At 41.1% G+C, this 23956-nt stretch overlaps 1 long non-coding RNA gene across 3 annotated transcripts in view; it reads left to right on the top strand.

The window, feature by feature from the left end:
• LOC120940760 overlaps positions 1–23956 on the top strand; it is a 64311-nt gene that overhangs the window by 5174 nt on the left and 35181 nt on the right. For all 3 annotated transcript variants that reach the window (XR_005749476.1, XR_005749474.1, XR_005749475.1), the window contains exons 2-4: positions 3632–3681; positions 10823–10985; positions 21055–21321. This is a non-coding gene — a long non-coding RNA (uncharacterized LOC120940760). The remainder of the gene's footprint in view (positions 1–3631; positions 3682–10822; positions 10986–21054; positions 21322–23956) is intronic.

Below are 23956 nucleotides of genomic sequence, written 5' to 3'. Positions count from 1 at the left end.
ACAAAAGAAGTAAACCTTTACTTAACCCTTAAACCTAACTTTTAACCTGAGACTATCACTATGGCTGTATTTAGACACTAGGCAGACAGGAATTATCATGCTCTTTTTTTAAATCTCTGTCCCTTGTGTTATGTGGTTATTTTTGTTAGAATGCACTACTAAAAACAATATGGGGTCTACTTTATATGCAGGACTACTGTTTAACTGGACAGACCATCAAACAATTTCAATTGTCCAGAGCTGTTTAAAGGCCAGTCCCAGCCACTCCCCCATCCCTGAGTTCCCACTGCATTCAGTTTATTAAAATTTCAACCATGCATATCCTAAATCTAAGTGTCTTTTAGTCAGTCACATGACAAGCAGGGTCTTACTTCTTCTTCTTCTTCAGTGTTGGTAGGCATCTCCTGCTGCATAAAATGGCACTCTATGACATCTGAGCAGCATTATATGCATCATTGTTCTATGAGCCAAGGCTGTGTGATGATGCACACTAAGGGGGTATATCTATGACAGCCTAGGTTCATAGCAGATGGGTAGAATGAGCTGGGTGGAGTAGTGTTTTTGAAACATAGTTACAGAGGAAGTAAACCCTGGTGGGTTTTACTTCCTCTTTATTTCCCTGCAAAGATAAAGCATAATGGGCTACTATTCACTTACCTGAAACCGAAGCCTGCAATGTTACCGCAGCCCCCTCTGGCACAAAGCTTCCATCTTCACCCCTCTTCCTTCCGGGGGCCGCAAACTCCGGCTCTGTGACTGGCCGGAGTCGCATGACGTCTTTCCCTAATGCGTGCGGGAGCCGCCAGTCACGGCATGTTTCCTTTAGAAAGGGCACAATCGTGCCCTTTCTAATGTGTGCATGCGCCGATTAGATCGGAACACTCGTACATTGTAAATATCTCCTAAACCGTACAGGTTTAAGAGATATTTCCAGCACCTACAGGTAAGCCTTAAAATAGGCTTACCTGTAGGTAAAAGTGGTTGTACTGAGTTTACAACCACTTTAATGCCAAGCACCAGAACCTTTAAAGTGACACTAAACTATATTTTCTACATTAATCTTTCCGAAATATCAAGTATACCATGGCTCAGCTTTTATTTATTTTTTACAGAAAAGGCTTTTAGCACTGTTTTCAGACTTCTTATAATGTCCTGAGTGAGCTCCTGATCCTCCGCTGATGCACCTCAATGCTGCTAGTGTAGAGCGAGCAGTGTCCAATATTTCTGGTCACTATGCGTACTACAATTCCCATAGTTCTCAGAGCTTTAGCAAGCCATTGCACACGTTCCAAATAACACAGATGAATATGGCTCATCCCACACTACCCCTAAAATGTCCCACTACACTTCTCCTCCTAGTGCATGTCTCATGTCAGTGCTGATAAGTACTCCATCTTGGGGTAGGCAGGAAGGGATGCTTACCCACACAAGTGGGACATGGAGAACGAATGTAGCCACCCTTAAAAATTTGGTCTGAAAACAGCAAAATAAGATAACATTTTGAGAGATTAAACAAAGTATAAAGTGAGAAAGAAGGTACATTCTACTTATATTTAAATGTATTGCATTTATTTGTATAGAAAAATGTGAGTTTAGTGTCAATTCAACACTTTCAACATCCCCTGGATCTCCTTCCTTGACAGTTCTCTTGCTGAATTTAGACACAAATGTCCTGAGGGTGACATAAAAGAAGAATTTATACATTTTGAGGTTTGGTGCTAGCCCCTCTAAAGCCTAGTACACACTAGTTAGTACAACAATCTCCCTTGCTGAACCGTTGTGTTCTGACACACTCTAACCCACGCTCTCAGCCTTTGGCGATCGGGAGACGATTGGGTGCTGGTTTTCCAGCATGCTAATCCGACAGAAGTCAGCCAAATGAATGTTGGCCGGTTTTATTGAACTAGCTGATGTCTCCCGACATTTGACCCACGTGTACTAGGCATTCCCCTCCAGCCCTAGACACTAGCCCAGAAATATCTGATGGTAAATACAGCCCGGCTTATCCCTAAACCTTATCTCCTAATCTAGTTAGTCCTTATACTTAAAACTTAACTCGTTTGAAAGAACAACTATTCCACCCATGTCTACCTAATCTATTTTCCTAAACTAAAAATGTAACTAATAGCCCTGATTTCTTACCTACATTCATGTTTTTCCACAGAAAGTAGCACACACATTTGGAAATTGCTTGTTACTAGGATCAAAGCCTCTTTTGACATGCAGGGGTGAAAAACAGTCAATTCTAAAAAAAAAAAATGTATCTAAATTTAGGCCTTGCAAATACATAAAATAACTTTTTTTTATTAAATTGAGTAAGAGATCAGCAGCAAAAAGAGTAATATCTCTATCAATTCATGTGAAACGATTCAAGCTATTATGTTTTCACTTTCAGGTTCGCCCTAACTATGAGCTACATATATTAGAGTCCTGAAGCATAGTCTGTCCCTATACCAGTGCTGGCAAACCTTGGCACCCCAGATGTTTTGGAACTACATACTCTGCAGTGTAGTTAAGCATCATAGGAAATGTAGTTCCAAAACATCTGGGGTGCCACGATTTGCCATCACTGCCCTATACTAACAGCCAATTTCGCTTTTCCATCAGTCATAAACGGGATGTGCAGACTATAAAATTTTTGATGGATGTGAACTCAACGTCCGAATTTCGTTTCATTAGGGCAGTTTTCGTACGAAAAAAATCATAAGCACAAGACTACTCATGCTCAGAAACGAAAGCATACATACAAAACTATTCAACACATTATGTCACTTCTGATGTTGTATTCTGTCGTACGAAAATGTTTGTATTGTGAGTAACATCTTCACTTTCGACATGAGACTAGCATGCCACAAAAAACAGACGTTTGTTCGTCTGAAAATCTGAGCATGTGTACGAGGTTTTATGCCGCGTACACACAGTCATAATTTCCGACAGCAAATGTTCGATGGGAACTTGTTGTCAGAAATTCCGACCGTGTGTAGGCTCCATCGGACATTTGCTGTCAGAATTTCGAGCGTGTGTACACAATTCCGACGCACAAAATTCTACGAATGCTCGTAATCAAGCAGCCACACTGGCTATTGAACTTAATTTTTCTCGGCTCGTCGTACATGTTGTACGCAATTTCCGACAACATTTATGTGACTGTGTGTATGCAAGACAAGTTTGAGCCAACATCCATCAAAAAGAAATCCATGGTTTTGTTGTCGGAATGTCCGATCGTCTGTTTTGGCATTAGAGTGAAAGTTCAGAGCACATACCTAGCTCAGTAAATTAAGCTTGCAACTTCCTCAAATATCCACCACTGAACATATTTATATGCATTTATCTTAAACACAACTTTAAAATAACTATTATAAGTCATTAGTCAATAATACTATATTATTTTCAAGGTGGTCACAAAAGCAAGTAAACAAGTATAATAGTCCCTACTGATCCCTTTCTTTGTTCAAAGAGATTTATAAACAATGTCCAGTGTGTTCAGTTATGTTGTACCTTATGTTTTAAAATGCAATTCCGTTGCCTAAAAGTGTTCAAAAGGTACTTAGAGAATGAACATAGGAGATTTGTTTTATTAATGATTTGTTTTTAATGATAATCTTTATTTTTTTTCCTTTTTTTTTTTCAGGTGTGGGCAGAGACAGGAATCTTCTCAAATGTTTAATGCAGAGAGGCTAGGTAAGACTTTAGTCATTGATTCATAATTTTTTCATTTTACACAACCTTTGCAGTGTTCCAGTGACGTTTAGCAGCAGCTATACATCGATTTTTACAAAATGACTAGTAACAGTAGCAGTAGACGCGTTGATCCTCAGGGAATTATGTCTGCATTTTCATACATCACACAGTTTTTTGTAGTGATCTATATGACCATTCTACCTTAAGTGCCTCACTTGTACTAGGTATCCACTGAAAACATTTTCAAGCTTTCACTCCCTCTGGGACCGTAAAGAGAACTAGTCATAAATGTGCTTAGACAAGAATCCCATTATTTACTCTTTATTTAGTATTTCATCTTACTTATGACAGATGTATATCTGCTCCCCTTTTCATCTTTACCTATTTTTTGTTAAATTCACACTGTAAGCTAAGTGTAGGGGTCAACTAAAATCTGATTTGGATCTGTGATGGAAGTGAGACAACTATGGCCGTTCCTCTGATAGTCGTGTCAACAATTAGGAGTAGAGGTTGGAGATGGAGATGAGGGCTTAGTTGTTGACTTTTGTCTAAAAGTTGACATTTGCATAGCAGTGACAAAGTTTAGTCCATTTTGGCTAGTTTTGGGTGAATTGCATTTAATGCAACTCATATGATAAAATAATTATTGCACGCCTTTGTAATAGTTATTTATTACCATTTTTCTGAAAAAAAGTATTTTGATATTTAACAAACACAGTTAAAATAACTCAAACAGTTTAGCAAATTCACCACTCTTCTCGTTGGAGACTTTCAAGTCCCTGAGATTCAAAACTCTTGTGACCAAACCAAATTTTTAAGTTTTGGTATACTCTCAATAAACTTTTTTGTATCTATATTATTATTTAAAACAAGTACAGAGACACCAAATATATGTAAGTTTTTATACTTTCGAGTTGTATGTCGATAAGCATGTAGGTAAGCTACAGATTTTAGGATTATAGGCATTTAGCACTGTGCAATAGGCATATTTTACTGGTGATATAGATCTGTCTTCTTCTCACAGCTGAAGTTGTTGTGAGCAAAGGGAAGATGCTAAAATATAACAGGCAGCAAGGGGCAGATCCACATACATACACTGCGCCCGGCGCAGATGTAAGATTCGCTACGTAACTTACCTGGCTTTGGTTTGAATCCTCAACGAATTCGCGCCGTAAGTTAAGGCGGCATAGTGTATCTCTCGCGGCGGAATTCAAATTGCGCGGGAAAGGGGCGTGTTTCATTTAAATGAAGCGCGTCCCCACGCTGAACGAACTGCGCATGCGCCGTCCATAAAAACTCCCAGGGTGCATTGCTCCAAATGACGTCGCAAGGACGTCATTGTTTTCAACGTAAATGGCGTCCAGCCCCATTCACGGACGACTTACGCAAACAACTTAATTTTTTTTAAATTAGACGCGGGAACGACGGCCACACTTAACATTGAGTACGCCACCATATAGCAGCTTTAATTATACGCCGAAAACTGCCGAACGAAAACGACGTAAAAAAATGCGACGGCCGGTCGTACGTTCGTGGATCGTCGGAAATAGCTAATTTGCATACTCGACGCAGATTACGACGTAAACGCCACCTAGCGGACGCCGAAAAATTGCATCTAAGATCCGACGGCGTACGAAGACGTACGCCTGTCGGATCTAATACAGATGCCGTTGTATCTTGTTTTGTGGATACCAAAGATACGACGCGCAAAATTCGAAATTACGCGCCGTATCAAGAGATACGCCACGTAATTTCTTTAAGGATCTGCCCCCAAGTGTTTACAAACTTTCCTTTAAAGGATGAAGTATAGCCAAAGCTATTTTGGCTATACTTCTTCTGGGGATCACAGGAGTGCAGTTTGTTCTGCATTCCTGTGACCCATTTTCAGCTAACAGTGGGGTATATCCCACTGTAGGCTGTTGCCACAGAGTCGCTGCAAGCTCTGAAAATATCACGACCATGTGGTCGGGATCCGCCCAGATGCCTGGACCAGCAACTGTTTCAGCCTCTCAGTGAGCCACTGAGAGCCTGAGCCAGCCCCAACAGCTTAGCACTGCAGTGAGCGCTCCAGGGGCAGAGCAGAGAACCAGTGACTGATAGTCAATGGCTCTCTGCTCACTGAAGCTATGGCTAAACACTAATACAGTGTGAAACGCGTCAGATTTACCGGTGTGCTGTGACTTGTAGTGCTGTTTTGGATTTTTGGATTTCTACAATAAAGGCAATTTTTATTCGGTGTGCAGCTGTCCAGAAGAATCTGTTCTTTTGTTTTACAATCACACATGCATTGCCTGCACCCGTGGTTCTGGGAGAAGTAATCACCTTGAAGATTTCCACACCTGAGCGTTTTTTTCTTCTTTGCTCTCTGCTCACTGAAGCATAAGAACCGAGTGATCAGCGATCTGTGATGATTCAGTTCTCAGTCTTAGAGCTGGCAAGGTACAGATGCAGCATTGGACTGATACAGCATCTGTACTTTATTGAATTGTAGATAAACAGATACAATCCAACATCATGATATTGCTATCAACAACAGCAAAACATACACCTTCAGTCAAACAGAGGGGAAAAAAGGGCATAATATTTCAACGTACATCGGTACATTATGTGGATATCCACATATAAGCATGTAAAAAGCATAATAATTAGGGATAAGCTTCGTATTCGAGTCGAACTCATGTTCGGCTCGAACATCGTATGTTCGATCGTTCGCCGAAATACGAACAAAACGGGTCGTTCGCGCCAAATTCGAGTTAAGTTTCACAGACCATAATTCACTGCGGCATCGCTGGCTGATGATTGGCCAAGTATGCACTATGACCCGCATGCTTGGCCAATCACAGCTTGCAAAAAACGGAGAGCCATTATTGGCCAAAGCCAGGGTGGCTTTGGCCAATTATGGCTCAGGGGGTTTAGTACTGTACACGCCCCACACTATAAAAGGCCGCCTGCAGGTCGGCCTTGTGTAGTGTGTTGCAGTGGTTAAGAGAGGACAGAGAGAGTGTCATATTTTGCAGGTAGCTAGAGCAGGCAGGCAGGCTAGTCAGTTAATGTTACAGTGTGTAGAGGATATATATACATCCCAGGTGTTGTACATATACAGTATTTATACACTGTATAGTTTAGCTAGATCAGTTCTTCCTTATTTACTGGCAGGCAGGTGATTGTGCTAGCTGCAGTATTCTTACGTGGTTTATTGCCTGTGTCCTCGGTAGTTTGCACCTAAAGCTACTTGGTGTGTACTGTCCGTGTGCTCTGTAGTTTGCACCTAAAGCTACTTGGTGTGTACTGGCCATGTGCTTTTTAGTTCGCACCTAAAGATTCAGGAGCAGTGATTTTAATGATGCTTAAATAAAATAAAAAAAAAAATGAAAAATTCCTTTAAATATTGTACCTGCTGGGTGTCTTTAGTATGCCTGTGAAAACGTCTTTGAGAACCCGGGTCTTGCCCGAGGGAACATGTATCAATGGAAAAAAAGTTTTAAAAATGGTTGTTTTTTCAGGAGTCCTGAAAAAACCGACCGTTTTTAAAACTTTTTTTCCATTGATACATGTTCCCTGGGGCAAGACCCGGGTTCTCAAATACGGTTTCACATGCATACTATAGACACCCAGCAGGTACAATATTTAAAGGAATTTTTATTTTTTTTATTTAAGCACTATTAAAATCACTGCTCCTGAAAAAACAACCGTTTTTAAAACTTTTTTTACCATTGATACATGTTCCCTGGGGCAAGACCCGGGTTCTCAAAGACGTTTTACGACAATAACTTGCATATTAGGCTTTAAAATTAGCACTTTTGAATTCGAACGTTCGAGTCCCATAGACGTCAATGGTGTTCTAAATGTTCGCCAGAACTTTCAGTCCGTTCGAAGGTTCTGGTGCGAACCAAACGGGGGGTGTTCGGCTCATCCCTAATAATAATAAACATAAGCATACACACTCTTGAACTTAACACCACTGTAACCCAGCATGTGAGATACCGGGGCATTGCAGTAACCACATCTGTACAAGTTTACACAGACTGAGCCCGGGGGGTGTCCAACCATGGCGCTCACAACCTCTTAAGCACTCCCAGGCATCCCCCATGTTGGTATTTTTCAAAGATAAAGGTATGTCCCATGTGTGGCAACCATAATTGGTGAGAAGGGGGTTCAGGCAATTTCCAGAGCAAAATTAGTATTTTAACTAACAGCCACCTGGCATGGGGAATTTCTGGGAAGATAACATTTGCAGTGGGGGGTCATAAAAGTATTAAACATGGACTTATGGTATTATGTTACTAATAGTTGCTTATGCATTTTGTGTTTTTGGACAACAATATTTTTTATCAAGGAGTGTGCTTTAGGTCATCCAGTCTGATTGGGTGATATTCTCAAATTTGTTTGTGGTCCTCAAGTTTTCTGGCTGCATCTGTTCCAGGGAGCACTAATTTGTGTGGTTCAGAAAACCTGTCCTGAGTAATATTGTTTACTCATTGAAAAGCCTGCACCAGCTCCTGCCGGCCAACCTCCTTTTCACTCCACTCACTCCCTTATACAAAAAAATGTAACTGTAACTTTGATAAGACTGAGCTTGCAGGTTCATGCCCCACTTTGCCAGTTCACTTGGTTGGTTGGATAATGTACTGTACTGTATTAACTTCCATGCTCCCTTTTAGTTCTATAGGCAAGCCCAATATTATCTTCCCTGTGGTATGATCTCATTAAAAGTAAATGCATATTTAATTGCATACAAGAGTCATGGCCCTTGGTATCAATTGCTATGTTAACTCTTTGGCTGCCAGCAGCTGTAGTTCAATTGCAGAACAATAACACATCAACATCAACATCAACACATCAACAAGTTGACTTTCTTTGGTAAACATCATCTTGAGATCATGTGTTCAAGTGTGGATAGGAGACAGTGGCTGTCAATCATACTGACAGTGCACCATAGAGCTCCGCTTGACAGTGAATGAACTACAAATAGTCAGTAAAAGTCAGGGTTCGGAACAAGTATCCTAGCAACAGCCAGTCTAGTTTTTGGAAAATAAAAATGTTAAAAATACTTTATGATGAATGAAACATGAAAATCAAGAATGATATTTACTATACCTGCATGGCTATTCAGTGTATTACATTTATCACTTTAAAATATAAAACAGAATATAATTGTTTTCACTAAGCTTACTGTGCATAGTCTTTAAGTGCCCTTTAAGTGGTTGCAAGGGCTGAATGTTTTTTACCTTAATGTTTTCTCTGCATTAGGGTAAAACAACTTTTCTGTGAAGCTCACCCCCCTTAGCCCTTATACTTACTTAAAATAGCAACTCTCTCTGCTCTCTCCCCTATTGGCTCAGACACAGTAGCAGGAGCCATTTGTCAATCACAGCCAGTAAGGATGGGACAGGGGACAGAGCTGAGCTGCTCTCTGCTGTGTGTCTATGGACACACTGAGGCAGCTCATGAGCAAGCCCACACAAGTACCCTCATAACAAGCAGATTTCTATGGTGGGCACTCAGTGGGAGGGAGAAGCCAGGAGCATCAGCAGGGGACCCCAGAAGAGAAGGACCGGGCTGCTCTGTGCAAAACCATTGCACAGAAAAAGTACGTTTAACATATTTGTTATTTAAAAAAATATGCATTTACAATCACTTTAAGCTAAATTCACTAAGCTAAAACGTGTTATTTGATACAACAATTTTTTTTTCAGCCGTGTTATTGTTTTTTTAGCCCTCTTTATCATTATGGCTAAGAATTAGGATTAGAGGTTAACAAATCAGACCTCATTTTCAAGTAGCCTAAGGTAGAAAGGAAATATTATTGCATACCGTTATTATCTGGATCATCAATTTTATTACAGCATGGTCTACAACTTCCTGAGGTGTGCTCCCATTTGTTAAGGTTGCTTATTCATCCCAGACCAGATGTCTGGGACGAATGTCTTCCCATTGTGCCCACTAGTGGTGGATGGATCAGCCATTCTCTAAAACATAGACGATAATAAATACAGACATTGGTAGGCTGAGCTATGAATTCTGGTGTGCTTTACATGATGAGGTGTTGAAATCACTATATATGGCTAATTACCATTAATATATGAGAAAGAGGAAGGAAATGTATACATCTAGCCTAGTTTAGAAAGAGAAACTATCCTATTAGCCAGATTCATATAGAGTTACGCCGTTGTAACTCTGAATCTACGCCGGCGTTAATTTAAGCGTATTCTGGAAACCAGATACGCTTAAATTAGGCTAAGATACGAGCGGCGTAAGTCTCCTACGCCGTCGTATCTTAAAGTGTAATTTTTAGGCTGGCCGCTAGGTTGCGCTTCTGTTGAGTTCGGCGTAGAATATGTAAATGACTAGATACGCCGATTTACGAACGTACGCGTGCCCGTCGCAGTAAAGATACGCCGTTTCCGTAAGAGATACGCCGCGTAAAGATAAATCTGCCCCCTAGGAGGCGTAGTCAATGTTAAGTCTGGCCATCGTTCCCGTGTCGAAATTTGAAAATTTTACGTTGTTTGCGTAAGTCGTCCGTGAATGGGGCTGGACGTAATTTACGTTCACGTCGAAACCAATACGTCCTTGCGGCGTACTTTGGAGCAATGCACACTGGGATATGTACACGGACGGCGCATGTGCCGTTCGTAAAAAAACGTTAATCACGTCGGGTCATGGGTAATTAACATAAAACACGCCCCCCCATCCTCATTTGAATTAAAAGGCGCTTACGCCGGCCGGATTTACGCTAGGCTGCCGTAAGTTAGGAGGCAAGTACTTTGTGAATACAGTACTTGCCTCTCTGACTTAAGGCAGCGTAGCATAAATACGATACGCTACGCCGCCTTAATGTTGCCGCGGCGTCTCTGAATCCAGATATAAGTGTGTAATAGGGTAATAGACTCAGCGCCACCTCAAGCTTCTGAGTGGAGAAGGGATACCTACTAATGCATTATTGGTGCTAATGTTTTCTCTTCCATGTGCAGGCCCACTCAACACAACAGCCCAAGTTAGAATTTGTGAATATGGGATTGGCAGCTAGAGGCAAATGGATACTGTAAACATTTTTCCACAGAAAGTATTATAGTATACAGTATGTAAAACTTCATCAGTATTGTCAAATTAAATCAATGTATTTATTTTCCTTCTTTAGGTGTGCACCAAGTTCTATCATCCATACAGAACCATAGGAATGATGAGCATGTGCAATCTGTACACGCTGGCGCAGCATTATTTTCTTGGATCTTAATTTTTATCTTGTTGGAAATATGGGTCCTAGTTGCAGAGTATATCTCAACTCAAAATCTTGCACACAGGTAGGATATTTCTGAATAATATTTATAGGTTAATTTTCTTTGAGCTTAAACAGGACACTTGGAAATCATGCATATTGATTGCATGTCCTCCCTGTGTTTGTTTAGATGTCATCCAAGTGCTCCTATTTATTTAAACACCTAAAAAAAACTATACAGGCATATCAGACGTTTAAGTACACAATGAGGTTTATTTACTAAAGCTGGAAAGTGCAAAATCAGGCTCACTTCTGCACAGAAACCAATGAGCTTCCAGGTTTTATTTCCAGGCTTAATTGAACACGCTGGGGTTCGAAGCTCATTGGTTTCTATGAAGAAATTAGCCTGATTTTGCGCTTTCCAGCTTTAGTAAATAAACCCCACTGTGTACTTAAAAGTGGGGTATGCCTGTATATGGCTAATTATCATTACAGACATCCCAACTTGCAAAAACTAATTTCAGGGAGGTGTCGCCCCCCTCCCCTACATAAGAGTCTGAAGCGTTCCCCCTTAAATCGGGGCAGCAGAAACACCTCAAATGGGCTCAGCCAACCTGCCAACAGACATAGGGGAGGGTCAGTGTGATCTGGATGCATACAGAGAAATGGGGAAATCACCTGAAATCTGTACCCCGATCAGTGCCCCTCTGCCCCCAGAAAAGGTCACCTGGAAGAATAATTGACCAGTCAGGATTTCCCATCAAATTGTTTCACCTGCCTCCCAGGCACCAGCACTCCTCTAGAGCTTCCATGCTCCCACCTTGTGTGTACAGCCATCACTCTTACTCAATTCTGGACTCACTCCACCCTCTGTTTGAATCCAAAATTAGCTCCCTCCACACAGCTGCTGCTCACCACCCACTGCTGTCCCGGCTTTCTAACTCTCTCTTAGCTGGACTGGTGGAGGATGGGGCACTCAGTGATTGAGGAACCTGGGAGCTGGAGGATTATGAGAGGAGGGTGGAGTAACAGTCTGGGACACACAGAAGTCCTGTGCCGCTCCTGTTTTGGAAGTATGTAAATTAATCCAACTGCAGAGCAGCCGGAGGGAGAAAGCCGGCAGCGTTGCAGGGGAATCCACTGCCTTGGTGTCACTCGGGTGTGGCACACACCCCCATAGCAATGCCACTGCCTTCCCTGGCTGGGAGGAGGGGGCTGCTTGGGCTGCTGCAGCTGACAGCTGGTATATCACGCGGCACTTGCGGGTGTCAGGGAGCCGCAGCCAAAATGCGTGACACCCCGAACCTCACAGGAAGCTTGGGATGCAAATTTAGCGCAAGGAAAAAAAAGGGTTCTGTGCATGTTCACTGCGGATGCAAAGCAAATTCCTATGGTGCAGTGTGAATTTTATCTTCATAGGCTTCAATTGAACTTTAAGTAAACTCACAGCACACAGTTCACATCTCTGCGAATTGTTCACTGTCTGCCTCCTGAAATTTGCGGTAAAATCGCCGTAAATTCGCACCTGTCTACCTCAATACGCAAGGCAAATTCGCACCTCACACAGGACAAAAAACTGGATCAAAGCTGTATTTTTTGTTCGATTTTCTGATCGTGTGTACAGGCCTTAAGCATAACTATTGTCATTTTATTTGGCCCCAGTGCTCTGTTGTACCTTACATACTTGTAGGAAACATGATATGATAAGAATTCTAGCTCATTAGTGTAAATCATCTACTGTAGTAGTTGGAGTAGTTAGGAGCTAGTAAATAACGTAATTAGTAATCATATGTTATTTTCCTTATCTTGATCATTACTGAAAGGTATGGCCCCATAGCATTTTCATCTAGTGTATGACAATTCTTCTATGAAATGCTTAAGCTTTAGACAAGCACAGATCAAAAAAAAGCCCACATTGCTATAATTCAAAGATTTTCTATCAAAAACATCCCCCAAGATTTTCCTAAAATAAATTTAAACATTTATGAACAATCCCCACTGCAACCATCCATCATTCAGTTCAGTCTGCCTTGCTGCGATAGTGTATTCTAAAAAGAACCTTCCCCCAGCTGTCAAAGCATATTTAATAAAAAGAAAACAGGCACTTAAGCCCAGCCTCCAGGCAAGAGCATAGAGACAGAGGAAAGCTGATTGAGGACAGTTAAACGATTCATGAACAGACTAGGACAAATCCTTTTCAGCAAAACAAAATAGAAACTATTTTTTGTTTTGCTCCAACTTTGCACTAAATGTCCCCTAACTTGTCTCTATAAAACAGTGGTTATCAACCCTGTCCTCGGGGCCCACTTACAGGTCAGGTTTGTAAGATAACTGAAATACATCTCAGGTGATAAAATTTGCTGCTCAGTGATTGCAGTATTCTAGTCTGCATCTCCCCAAGGTAATACATAAAACCTGGCCTGTTAGTGGGCCCTGAGGACAGGGTTGATGACCACTGCTATAAAACATAAAAAAAACGTGCTTTTTGCAAATAAAATAAATTAGTTTAAACAGTTTCCAAAAACAAATACTTATACAGAGAAAAATTTGATCATTAGAAGGATATGCTATTAATTTCTTAGGCCTCTTCCACACGAGGCGGACTCCGTCGCTACGGAGTCCGCCAGCTCCTGCCGGGTCAGCGGAAGATCTCTCCTCTGATCTCCGATGAGCTGGCGGATGACAAGTCCCTCTCTGCTCACTGAGCAGGGAGGGGCTTGTGCAGCGCCGCGTTCTCCTATGAAGAGATCTGATGAAACGCACACCATATCCGTTTTCATCAGATCTCACTCGATCTGATCCTCCATGGACGGATGGGGAAGTATCGCCATCTGTCTGATTTTTGCGGATCAGGTCGGATGTCGGCGGAAATGTCTCTGCTGACATCCGACGCTCCATAGGACTGCATGGAGCAGCCGTTCAGGTCCGCCCACAAAACTGACAGGCGGACCTGAACGATGGGCCTTAAGCCATGTACACACGAGAGTATTTCCGCTGGTAACGGCCCGCCCGACCGTTTCCAGCGGATAAATCCTCTGGCAGATTTTGATCTGATGGCTGTACACACCATCAGTTATATTTAGAATTACGATTGCCCTAGGGTGGTAATCAAACACCCCTTAGTATAAAGGTGCCACATCCTTAATAATGTAGATATATAGAAAGAGACCGTGAAGTCTAAGACTAAAAAAGAGTGGACTTTGTAGGCACCAGATTTAAAAAATATAAATTATTTTAATCAGTACAAAAGCACAAAAACGCTAAACAATTGCTCAAAAGATAATGAAAGAAAAAGAAAACAAAAAATAAGATGCACAGAAAACTCAATTCCTATCCCTTTCTGAAAACACCGCTGATAGCCACAGGGCCGGATGTATGAAATACACAATGAGCGCTGGGTGGCGTTGTAACTTCGAGAGGTGGTACAGGATGAGTTTTGATAAAAATGGGGTTCAGCTCGACATGTTTCGCGACGTCGTCGCTTCTTCGGGAGCTTCTGGGTGTTTAAAAGACAATATAATGTTGCCATTAGAAATATGTGTGTATACAGATACAAAACAATATTGTTGTACATGAGGCATATTGTAAATATACATATACATAGAGGCCTCTGAGCACTTAAAAAAGCATGTAACTGTGACCATAATACTCACCGATAACCGGTGTTTAATAAGTTTGGAGAATGCTCAACAGCGTCCAAGATATGGATATACGATCAGACCATATACCTTAGAAGATGGAATCAGATACCAAGGGTCGTACCCACATTTACCATACGCCACCGGGCGAGTTAGAACCAGTTGGGGTATCTGGAAGTAAGTAGTAAGCAAAAGAAATGGGTCCAAAAATGAATGGGACCATACGGTGTAAAATGAGAAAAAGGTACATATGTATATATATATATATTTGTCTAGTAGTTTTCCTCTGGCCCCTGAATTGTCCTTTCAATGCCTAGGCCATTATACCTTTTTTAAGGTATGCTATACTAGCCAAATATATATATATATATATACATATGTACCTTTTTCTCATTTTACACCGTATGGTCCCATTCATTTTTGGACCCATTTCTTTTGCTTACTACTTACTTCCAGATACCCCAACTGGTTCTAACTCGCCCGGTGGCGTATGGTAAATGTGGGTACGACCCTTGGTATCTGATTCCATCTTCTAAGGTATATGGTCTGATCGTATATCCATATCTTGGACGCTGTTGAGCATTCTCCAAACTTATTAAACACCGGTTATCGGTGAGTATTATGGTCACAGTTACATGCTTTTTTAAGTGCTCAGAGGCCTCTATGTATATGTATATTTACAATATGCCTCATGTACAACAATATTGTTTTGTATCTGTATACACACATATTTCTAATGGCAACATTATATTGTCTTTTAAACACCCAGAAGCTCCCGAAGAAGCGACGACGTCGCGAAACATGTCGAGCTGAACCCCATTTTTATCAAAACTCATCCTGTACCACCTCTCGAAGTTACAACGCCACCCAGCGCTCATTGTGTATTTCATACATCCGGCCCTGTGGCTATCAGCGGTGTTTTCAGAAAGGGATAGGAATTGAGTTTTCTGTGCATCTTATTGTATTTTTTGTTTTCTTTTTCTTTCATTATCTTTTGAGCAATTGTTTAGCGTTTTTGTGCTTTTGTACTGATTAAAATAATTTATATTTTTTAAATCTGGTGCCTACAAAGTCCACTCTTTTTTAGTCTTAGACTTCACGGTCTCTTTCTATATATGTACACACCATCAGATCAAAATCCCGCGGAATACATCTGCGGTGACGTGGCCGCGGCGATGTGCGCGACCCTGGAAGGTAAATACTTCCACGCATGCGTCGAATCATTACGACGCATGCAAGGGATGGGATCGGACGGACTTATCCGGTGAGTCTGTACAGACGACCGGATAAGTCCGGCGGACAGGATTCCAGCGGATAGATTTCTTAGCATGCTAAGAAATTTTTATCCGCTGAAAATCCGTCGGCTGGATTTTTATCCGCCTGAAAATGTCCGCTAGGCCGTACACACGACCGGATCTATCTGCTGGAACTGATCCGCGGATCAATCCCAGCGGATCGATCCGGTCGTGTGTACGGGGCCCTAATCTATTACAGAATTTTACACCAAATAAACCTCCTATCTTTGCAACATAGAGTAGAATAACCATAAAAACAAAAAGCCACCTAGACCATTGATCCTCAATCACTGGATTTCAGCTCTTTCACCAAAACTGACCTTTACCTCTTAAAAGATATTGAAAATCAGTCCTTGACAAAAAAAGGAAAAGTTGTGAACCACTGCTTGGGGGGGGGGCAAATTGATGCTGGTGGAGGATCTATTGTTGCTGGGCAGTCAATGTTTGCCAGCTGCTGGAGGTTCTATTGATGTTGGCTGCTGGGAGATCTATTGTTGCTGGTGGGGGAGGTGGTATATTGTTGTGGGGGGTATACTATTGCTTGTGTGGATCTATTGTTGCTGGAGGGTCAACTGTTGCTGTCATCATTAACACATTCCATACAAAAAACTTAGCTCCACAAAATAATACTTGGTTCTGTATAATCTAAATGGGGTCGTACTGGGAGTGGAGTAGGGGGTGCGACCAAGGGAAAGTGCTTGGAGGTGGGTAGGGGGAGAAGACAAGGGGATCTTGAAAGGTTGGAGTAGCTGCACCTTTTCTCTGAGAAAAAAAAGCCCTGGGTATGTACAAGTGTGAACAGTGTATTTGCTTTAGTTCAAGGTTTTTGCTGTGTTTATAAACCATAATGCATAGTAAAACATCCAATCAAATATAAGGTTTGTGTATCTCTGTAGGAGCAAGTAATTTTTTTTATTAACTATCAAAGGTCCTGAAACGTTTACCTTTCCCTACACAATATGAAAAAGGTTCATTTTTTGATTAAGCCTAGATCAGAAGTGGCTCCAGTATTAGAAGAATATTCATCCTTGAACTTCTGTTTCATGCTTCACAAGTCAAAACATATATTTTGAAGCACAAATGTATCTGTGTGGTCAGAAACATCATAACTTCTATAGAGTACCGCTGGTGCAGCCCCTCAGGCCCTCACATGTCAGCATGGTGCAGTCACTAAGCTGACTGTAAATGCTTTTAGTGTTTTAGCCTGGTAATGGACTGATTGTCAGTAAATAGATTTCTAGAACTGCGCACTGTGCCTCTGCTTACAACATAAAGCACTTAGGGTTTCATCTTTGGACGTTATTGATATGAAACAAAAAGGCCTTGATATAATTACAAGTCATTTTGACTCAATTATTCATTGCTGATTACCTAAATTACCTATTTATTGTGTTTTGATATGTGCATATGGTGCTTCATTGAATGCATTTAAAGGCACACAAGCTAGAGGACTGGCCTGTACTGCTGTCATCAAAAAATACCCAGATGAGGTCTAAAGTCATTTTACATATACATGCCTATTTCTCTGGATATTTAAAGAGAAATGATGCTGTTGCACTAATCCTCAAGAGTTAATCAGATTTTATCATTCATTCGTTTGGGGTAGTCAGGGCAGTGATTGTTGGTTGGTTTCAGCAGATTATTGCACTTTACACTTTGTTGCTTGTATTAATAGGCCTTTAGCATACAGTATTAAGAAGCACAAAGCTAGATACAAATGACTGCAAATCTTCCCACTGTTCTGCTTCTCCTAACACAAATCAAACATGATTCACCCTTGAGTCATATATATTATTTCCTGCTGAGCGCACATATGCTAATGTGTAAGTGTGACACTTAAAGCCTCTTCAGACTTGTCCCGGCCAGTGCGATGCCTTACCCCACGTGTCAACTTGTAGCATTTTGTGTGTTAACATGTGTTGCACTAAGACACCGTATTAAAGCACTAATGCAACTGACAAATGGCATCATCTTAGCCTAAGCAAAGTCATTGAATGAAGCTCAGTGTGCCTTTTAATGTGTGCCATTGGCTGAGAGTGCTGATTGGGTGCCGATCGGCAGACCTTTTTCGGTCATGCCCCTTTAACAGAAGCTGGCCGAACGGCTGACTTTTGTCTAGCCGGTTGCCGTTTCACCTGATATTCGGCCGTGTGTATGGCCATTAAAGATACAGGATACCAATGAAAACAAATTAGCAGTTTGGGGCTTCTATGGTAGGGTGACCAGACATCCCCAATTTCAGGGGACAGTCCCCTGATTGAGGACACTGTCCCTGGACCAAGTCTGTCCCTGGTTTTGTCCCCAGATTGGATTTAATAGGGGGCAGGGGCAATTTAAAAAAAATTGAATTAAACACCCCCGCTCCGCCGTGCCTACTAGCTTAGGAGGGTTGTATTTTTTTCATTATCTGTGCCCCTTTCTGATGATCATGTGCTGGTCAGAGCGGAGGGGATATTTCTTCAGTTTCGGGCGCATGCCCATTCAGCTCTGCTCGCATGTTCTTCTGCCTTGGCTCAAATCCTGGCCAGCCACCTGCCTATCTCCTTGCCTTCCCTGATGGCGTGATGTTCCTCCGCTTCCCATCCAGTAGTAGCCGGGGCCCGAAGAGTAAGACTTGAGAGGCTGTGAGGCGGGGGGGGGGGGGGGCAACGGGCAGAGAGTCTCTGATTGTTGCCATTACTAGTAAAAAAAAAATATGTCCCCGGATTTCATTTTAAATATCTGGTCACCTTATTCTATGGTGTTACAGTATAGCCAGTATGATCAGGCAGAATTTTTTTTTCAAAGTGCAGGTTCAAAAGTAGATTGGAAAAGGGCAGAATTTGTTTTACTTGACAACAGACCCAAACTTATCCGGCCTAAGTGCTTCATCCACTTAGCAGCAATCTTTGAAAACAAGGCTGCTTGTCAACTCGTGACCCGGAAAGCTTTGGGCCTACAGAAAAATCCAACAGGGGTTCTGGCCTTTCTTTCCCCATCTCTACTAAAGGGAATTTTTTTTCTGTCTGGGTTGCTGTTGGAGAGTTTACTTTGTTTCCTTTTGGGAAAAACATTTTCAGGAGGACAGAAAGTGTGGGGTAAACTATATAACAAGGCCTTAAATAGTAGTCATAACCTGACAAGGGTTTTAACCTTTTTTCAAAACTAAGAAAAAAATAAAAAGGTTTTAGCTGGACATACACTGCATGTTACTGCCATTTTTGTATTAATTTAGAAAAGGTCTGCTCTGAAGTCTTGCCATTTATTAGACTGTGTAATCACAAAATAGTAGATTGAAATTAATTAATACACCAGAGAGCTCATGAATATTGCTTATTTAAAATAGCAGAGAATATGCAAATGCACAACAGCTCAGACTTAAAACATTACATTACTTTCATGGGTCAGTTAAGCTGAAACATGACTTTGTTCTGAAAAATAAATTAATGAATCTAGCTAAATTAACAAATTCAGAAGCTGAATGAGTCTGAAGAAAACTACTTTAGGAGAAACTGAGATAATATAATATTTAAAGTTGCCATTTCTTCTTCTGATTATGCTAGTTGCCTGGCTGTCATGATGACCCCTTGCTTCAGTAATTTGATTCACTGGTTTTAAAACAAGTAAACAGCAAAGGACCTCTGACTTCATCGATTTGCATGTTTGTACTGGGTCAGTAAGACAGAAAGTATTAGAGCTAGGGGGTCAGAAAAAGAACCAAGGACGTCACATTTTCAAAAAGAGGGCATTAATGGCACTCTCCATATTTTATATCATTAAAGCTTCACTACAGACAGATATATAAGATGCAAATTAATGCAGCTCTATTTTAATTATTTTTAGAGAAGAATACAGATGCTTGTATGAAAATATTTGTACACACAGTATTACAGTAATATCTATAAATGCAAATGTTATATTGTTGGTAAGTAATATGTATAATATTATGAGGAAAACATCTGCTAAAATAATTTTGCCAAAGCTCTTATAGTCTCTGCAATTATTCTGTGTTCTGCTAGTTTCAGATTATTTAATTTACCAATGCAGATTTTGTGTTATTTCCAGGTCATACTACATAGCATGCTGGGCACCCACAAATCCCCTTAGGCCTCGTACACACGACCGGTTTCCTAGGCAGAATCCATCAAGAAACTTGGTGGGAGAGCTTTTTTGCAGAGGAAACCGGTCGTGTGTACATTTTTCATCGAGGAAACTGTCGAGGAACTCAACGAGCAAAGAAGAGAGCAAGTTCTCTTTTTCCTCGACGGGAATCGTTTGTGACAAAAAAGCCATGTGCTGTGATGAGAAGTGAAGAACATGTTCTCTGCTCCTTATCTCCGTTTATTAAACCGGCAATGCTCTGTGATAAGCCGTGATCATCATGATCTCGGCTTATCACAGTTTATTAAACGTACACCTAATCGAGTTCCCTATACACCTAAGGGTATTAGTACAGCTGAGATGAGTAAAAGTTGATGGTGTTACCGATTTTTACCCCCAACACCTATAACGCTAGGCATGATTGAGCAGCATCAATTCTGTTATTTAAGCTGCAAGTCTTTGGGATGTTTATGTTTTTATTTAGTTACTGTTATTATTATTTATTTTTTTTAATGTGTTTTTATGAGCTGGGATATGCCTAGAGGCTCTGTCTCTGTACATTATTTTCTTTAAAAAACAATAAAAATTATGAAAAAAAAGTGGCTGGGTCAGAGCAGATATGTAGCCCCCTTGATACCCCATTCCTTTTAGAGGAATAGTTAGCTCTGTCTGAAAGTGCAACTAGATACAGCATGCATGGAAAACTACTTGTCTGGGAATAATTTGTCAAGGCTGCACCATGCATTAAGTATTTAATTACAAAAATATTTATATTGTAAAACAAATTGGAAACAGTTGAAAACAAAGTTCACATTTTTTTAGTTTCCCATGTGGTTATATTCTTTCCTGCAAAATGCTGCCCCTCTACCCCAACTTAGGGACACATAGGGCAGCTCTGTAGACATCTTTAGCCTTAATGTATTAATGACATAAATCATAAGCCTCACTTGGCTTAACAGCAAGTAACAACAATACAAGATATTGTACATAAAATTTGACCTTTAAACAGACATTGATGACTATTAAACTGCTGGAAAGTAAAATGTATACATTTTTCTTAAATGCCTAATGAAATAAGTGATGCCAATACTTGAATCCAAGTCTATGCTCCTCCTTATGCATTTTTACTTATCTTTTTCAGATGTCTTCTGGATGATCACATGACTTGTTGGGACCTCTCCTTTCTTGTCCCTCTTTTAGTGGTCGGTGGTTCTGGATGACACAGAGATCACCACTGACGTGATGACATCAACACTATCTCAGCATCAAGCCCATGCAAATGCATTGTGTCGTGTTCAGGGAGCAGGAACGTGATGCGCTACATTCAAAGTCTTACAGCTTGAACCCAAAAGACTGAGAACAACTTGTGATGATGAAGAGGTATTGTGGGGACAGCTCCAGACTAAAGGTGAATAGCAGCCATAGATGTGCTTTTACCACTACCTGGGGGGGGGGGGGGGTTAAAAAATAAATAGCCCAGCGTTATGTTTCAAAAATAATTTTGAGAACAATATCATCAAACAAGGAAGATTCTACTGACCCCTGAAATCATGACACTGTAGGATACTGCTTATGGTATGTGGCCTGTATACAAATGCAGTTTGGTCCAAAGTAAAAACAAGTCCCAGATACCTATAGTAAATTACCCAGAGAGTAAGTATAAAACTTATGCCGCGTACACACGATCGGTCAAACCGATGAGAACGGTCTGATGGACCGTTTTCATCGGACCAAACCGATCGTTTGTGTGCCCCATAGGTTATTTACCCATAGGTTAAAAAAAAAGCAATCTTGTTTTAAATTTAACAGATGGATACCTAACCGATAGAAAAAAAAACAATCGTTAGTAGGCACGACCATTGGTTAAAAATCCACGCATGCTCAGAATCAAGTCAACGCATGCTTGGAAGCATTGAACTTCGTTTTTTTCAGCACGTCGTTGTGCGTTCTGACACGATCGTTTTTTTTAACCCATGGTGTGTAGGCACGACTGACCATCAGTCAGCTTCATCGGTTAACCGATAAAAACGGTCCATCAGACCGTTCTCATCGGATGGACCGATCATGTGTACGCGGCATTAGATATTTTTTATTTGACTTGCAAGTACAACCTCATATTTTTCCCCCTTGGTCATCTAGAGATACCTTGTAAATCCCCTCCCAATTTGGTACACATTTAACAAGTTACCCCAAATATCCAGTGGATGCTGCAATGGTGGGCAGTTCTGTGTGCATTGCATGTTTTAGAGATTGAAAAAAGTGATCCTCTGCTTTAACATCCTATATTGGCCCTTTATTCAGCAGGAAAGAGATCTGCTGGCATAAGTTTGGTGCTGGGGAGCATTCAGAAGCAAGGTGCAAATCTCTGAGAGGGTACCAGTGGGGAGTAGCACCTGGGGTTCATGAGAAGCAAAATCTGGAAACTTGTCATGTGTATGTACCAGATGCAACAAACTTAGCAGCATTTGTCCTGATTGTTGCGTCTGGTATATTCAGATGAGAAATCTTCATCTGCCTTGGAGTGCCAGGAAATGTTGTATTGTATTATCCACTTACTGAATTACCTCCCACTTTGCTTCTCTCATACTACTTTTACAATAATTGTGCAACAGCCATTTATTTTCTGTCTGCTGGTTTAAAGGCCAAGTTGACCTTTTTCAGGCACAATTTCGCTTTTCATAATAAATAAAATAATTTTGTTATATAATTTACTGGCCCAGCAATCCCAAAGTTCTTATTTCTCACTTACCTTATCCAAAAAGGTTTGACATTTCATGTTTTAATCTGAGTTTTAAAACATTATTTTTGGTTGCATCACTTCCTGTAGGTCAGCTCCCATCATTATCTGTGTTTTTGCATAACAGAAAAGGGTCTGCTAGGGCATGTATTACCGGTCTGGACCACACCTCCCTCATTACAATACCACCATCACCTACTTTTTCCCTTAAGATGACCATACACATTACAATCTGATTCTACACTCTTGTTTAAATTTCCCATCAGCTATGTAGTGCAAGTGCTTGCCTGGTTTGATACAAATTGATAAATTGTTCAGGTGGGTCCTCCTGTTCAATAGTTCTTGTAAATCTAAAGGAAATTGTACAGAGATTGTACAATCAGATTGCACAGTGTATAGCCAGCTTTATACAGGTACATAGGAAGGAGTGGATGGAGGCACTTCGCTGTCAGGCTCCTTTAACATCTTCACATAGCGAGAACACATGTTCCCGCACAGGTTTTTTTGGGGACCTTTTGAAACTTTTCCACTTGTCACACATAGGGCAGCCCATTCACTTGACTGTGCTACCCTATGCTCAACAATCACCCCAAAGAAGCTCCAGAAGTTTTTTTTAGAGTGGAGCGTGGTGCATTTTTTGAAACGCACAGCAAAGTGCACATTTTCTGTGCGGCTTGCCATGCATTTGCAAACATACAGATGGGAATGGAGCCTTAGGCTCTGTACACACGATCAGACATGTCCGATGAAAACGGTCCGCGGACTGTTTTCTTCGGACATGTCTGCTGGGAGCTTTTGGTTTGATGTGTGTACACACCATCAGACCAAAATCCCCACGGACAGAGAACGCGGTGATGTAGAAGACACCGACGTTCTCTAACACGGAAGTTCAATGCTTCCACGCATGCGTCGAATCAATTCGACGCATGTGCGGGATTTCGGGCCGCTGGTTATACGTCATAACCAGCGGACATGTCCAATGAGTCGTACTAACCATCGGACATCTGACATTGAGTTCAATGGGCTGCCCTACACGTGGCAAGGAAGCTCATGGGACAGTTTAGCATAGTGCGAGTTGAACATTTTCTACTGTGCGTTGTTCTGCGTTTGTCATCCATTTTTTCATGTGGCAAAATATGTGTTTTCTGTGCCATTAACAATTAATGGCATTGAAAGCGCAACTAGTTAATTTTAGGGTATAAAGTTGGCCATACACTATACAATCTGATTGTACAATCTCCTTTGGATTTACACATACTATATAATAGGAAGACACGCCATCTATACAATCATTCTGTATCCAATC

The sequence above is a fragment of the Rana temporaria genome, chromosome 5 (genome assembly GCF_905171775.1).
Source record: "Rana temporaria chromosome 5, aRanTem1.1, whole genome shotgun sequence".
Lineage (NCBI taxonomy): Eukaryota > Metazoa > Chordata > Amphibia > Anura > Ranidae > Rana > Rana temporaria.
This window is presented reverse-complemented; position numbering and strand designations above follow the sequence as displayed.